Raw genomic sequence first — 3,900 nt, 5'->3', positions numbered from 1 at the left:
TTAACAGCACCGGGGGAGACTCGGTCATGATGATGTCCCCACTGATAACTGAGGGGTCAGAGAGAATCACAGTGAAGTCAGAACTGTCACAGAAAGAGCCGGTCAAATGAGAGATTGTTGGAGACAAAGAGCATTCTTCTGGTTTCAGCATTTTCCCTTCAATCACAAGTCAGTGGAATTGGAGTGGAATGGAGAGCAGCTGAAGATTCAAGGTGGAAGGAGAGAGATTTGTACCTGCGACACAGAATGCCGGGGGCCAGATCAGCTGGATGTGTGAAATCATGGTGTGTGCTCCTGTCCCTGTGCCTGGTTCCTGATAAACTCTCCCTTCACTGGGCTCTGCTTTATAAAGCTGCAGCCTGTGAGAGTCTGACTGGGTGTTCCTATGTAAATGGCATCAGGCAGAGAGAGCCACGTCAGCCCCTCACACTTCCTCTTCTCTCTCTCCCTCTCTCGCTCTCTCTCTCTCTCTCTGAGAATCATTGATGTGAACAACATTGAATGAGGCCATTTGGCCCATTGTGTCCATGTGAGTAAACAAAGATCTAATGACACTAATCCCATCCTCCAGCTCTTGGCCCATCACCCTGGAGGCTACAGCAACACAAGGGAATATCTAAACACTGCTCCAATGTCACGAGAGTTTGTGACTCAACCAGCCTTTCAGGCAGTGAGTTCCAGACTCCCACCACCCTCTGGGTGAAAACATTTCTCCTCAATTCTCCTCTCACTCCAATTTGACTGGGCCTGGACTCACTCAAGTTTAGAAAGATGAGAGGGAATCTGATTGAGATGTTTAAAATTCTAACAGGGCTGGACAGGAGGAGGTTTCCCCTGGCTGGGAAGTCTGGAATCAGGGGACCCAGTCTCAGGGGGATACAGGGTAGACCATTTTGGACTGAGATGAGGAAACATTTCTTCACTCAAAGGGTAGGACAACTGTGGAACCCAAGGAACTGAATAAATTCAAGAAAAAGAGAGAGATAATTGTTTTGCATTTTAACAGCATGAAGGGAATAGGGAGAAAGCAGGAATATGGTTTTGAGAGAGAGGATCAGCCATGATCATACTGAATGACAGAGCAGACTCAAAGGGCCAAAAGGCCTACTCCAGTTCCGAGTTTCTATGTGTCCATGTCTGTGTTACCTGGGACACAGGTTATTGAGTCCTTTACTGATATATAAAGTGCCTTCTTACCCACGCTATCACTGCCCCAAATAATCTTATCCCCCTCTATCATGTCCCCTCTCAGCCTTCACTGCTCCAAGGAAACAATCCCAACCTTTCCAAGATTTCCCCACAGCTGACCCTCCATCCCAGGCAGCATCTTGGTAAATCTCTGCACCCTCTCAAGTACAATCACATCCTTCTCAGAATGTGGTGACCAGGACCTATCCACCTCTCTCTCTCTGTCTCACATCTGCCACTTCTTTCTCTCTATCCCTCTCTCTCCTACTATTAATCTCTTTCATGTTCTCGCTCTCTCTCACTCTGTCTCATAGCCACTCTCCCCAATTCACTTATGCTTTCTCACTCCATCTCATAATCTTTATTTTTCCATCTCTCACTGTCTCCATAACTCCTTCCCTCTCTCGCTTCAATTTCGATCCTCTGTTATCTCTCCTCTCCATACCTCCCTCTGTCTCTCTCCCTCCCTCTCTGTATTCCCAAATCTACAATCGTACTCCCTCCCTCTCTGTCATTCTGTTTTTAATCATACTCATGTCTCTCACTTTCTCTCTCTCTCTCTCTCTCTCTCTCTCTCTGTCACATACACACACACACGTACAGACACTCACCCTTTGTCTCTGACTCACTTCTCTCTCTTTCTCAGTGTCCCAGGTTGTGGCAGTTGAATTCAGGATGAATCTCCCTCTCTCTGCCCCACTCATGGATGCTAACCCTTGACCCCAGAAGCATGTTTTCTCCTGGAGTAAGGCCCCATTTTCCGCATTGACCTGGATTTGGCCTCTCTCAGAAAGATGCCTAGATTCTTGTCAAATGAAGGGCAGTTCTGTGCTGTTGGCCTGTTCTCACTGGGGACTGGTTTGGACACAAAGCTCATTCCATGAAGGCCCAGCAGAGAGAGGAGATCCTCAGGCCATCAGTGTGAGCTGGAGGGACAGGACAGGCTCTGACCCCCTGATCCAGCATGTCCATTCACAACATTTTCCAATCCCTTCCCCTCTCCTACCCCTCTCCTTCCCTTTCCATGATCAGTCTCTGAGTCAGGGTGTTTTACTGGGATACGGGTTGAACCATTACACAGTTACAACAGAAAGGAAATGAACCCCACACTCACCTTGGAGTCCATGATGCACTGGACTCTCCTACAGAGTCCAGTAAACATGGGCCTCCTTCCTGCAGGAGCCTCCACTAGAGACCAGTAAACATTGGTCTCCTTCTGACTGGACTCTCCAAAGGAGACCAGTAAACATGTACCTCTTTCGGACTGGATCGTCTAGTAAAGACCAGTAAACATGGACCTCCTTCCTGCTGGAACCTCCAACACAGACCAGTAAACATGGATCTCCTTCTGACTGGATCCTCCAAGACAGACCAGTAAATATGGGCCTCCAAATCACTGGAACTTCCAATGGAGATGAGTAGATGGTTGAGTTTTTGAAGAAGGAGCAAGAAGATAGGTAAAGATAGAGTAGTACACTCTGTCTACAGGGAGTTAATACAAGGTTCCCGATGGTAGACTGCTTAGTAAGATTATTTCACATAGGATCCAGGGACAGCTCGCCAATTGGATATGAAATTGGCCTGATGATAGGAGGCTGAGGCTGGTGAGAGAGGGTTGTTCTTCAGACTGGAGGCCAGTGACCAACTGTCTGTCACAAGAATCGATCATGGATCCACTGTTGTTCATCATTGATGTAAACAATTTGGATGAGAAAATAGCAGGAATGGTCAGTAAGTTTGTGGCTGACGTTATAATTGTTGGCATAGTGGACAGGGTAGAAGGTTATCCAAGAGTGCAATGTCATCTTGATCAACTGGGCCAGTGCGTCAACAAATCCAGATGGAAATTTTGATAAATGGAAGGAGTTGCATTTTGGGAAGACAAACCAGGGCAGAAATTACACAATTAATTGTAGAGCCATGGGAAGTGTTGTTGAACAGAGAGACGAGGGGTACAGGTACATAGTTCCTTGGAAGTGGTCTCACAGGTAGACAGGGTGATGAAGAAGGTATTTGGCACGCTCACCTTCACTGGTCAAAGCAGGGAGTACAGGAGCTGGGACATCATGTTACAGCTGTACAAGGCATTGGTAAGGCCACATTTGGACACAGTACATTTCTGCTTACCCTGCTATAGGGAGGAAGTTATGACAGTGGTTTGAATAAATGAAAGATTAACAGGGATGTTATCAAGATTGGAGGATTTGAATTACAAGATGAGGATGAATAGGCCAAGATGTTTTTCCAGGGAATGCAGGAGATTGAGGGGTGACCTTATAGAGGTTTATAGAATCATGAGGGTCATAGATAAGGTGAATAGTCAAAGTCTTTTCCCCAGGGTAGGAGAGTCCAGTACTAGAAGGAGTAGGTTTAAGTTGGGAGGGGAAAGAATTAGTAGGAAACTGAGGGGCAACATTTTCACACAGAGGTTAGTGTGTATGTGTAATGAGCTGACTAAAGAATTCGTAGAGGTGAGTACAATTACTACATTTCAAGGTCATTCTTACAGGAACATGGATAGGAAGGATTTAGAGAGAATTGGGCCAAACACATGCAAATGGGACTAGTTCAGTTTTGGATACTTGGTCGGCATGGATGAGTTGAGCTGAACGGCCTGATCCCATGCTGTAAACCTCTATGACTCTTTGGTGATATATACTTGGGACACTTTCCCATAGAACCAGTAAACATGGACCTCTTTCCACTGGAACC

This window comes from Hemiscyllium ocellatum, assembly GCF_020745735.1.
Source record: "Hemiscyllium ocellatum isolate sHemOce1 chromosome 9 unlocalized genomic scaffold, sHemOce1.pat.X.cur. SUPER_9_unloc_4, whole genome shotgun sequence".
Lineage (NCBI taxonomy): Eukaryota > Metazoa > Chordata > Chondrichthyes > Orectolobiformes > Hemiscylliidae > Hemiscyllium > Hemiscyllium ocellatum.
This window is presented reverse-complemented; position numbering follows the sequence as displayed.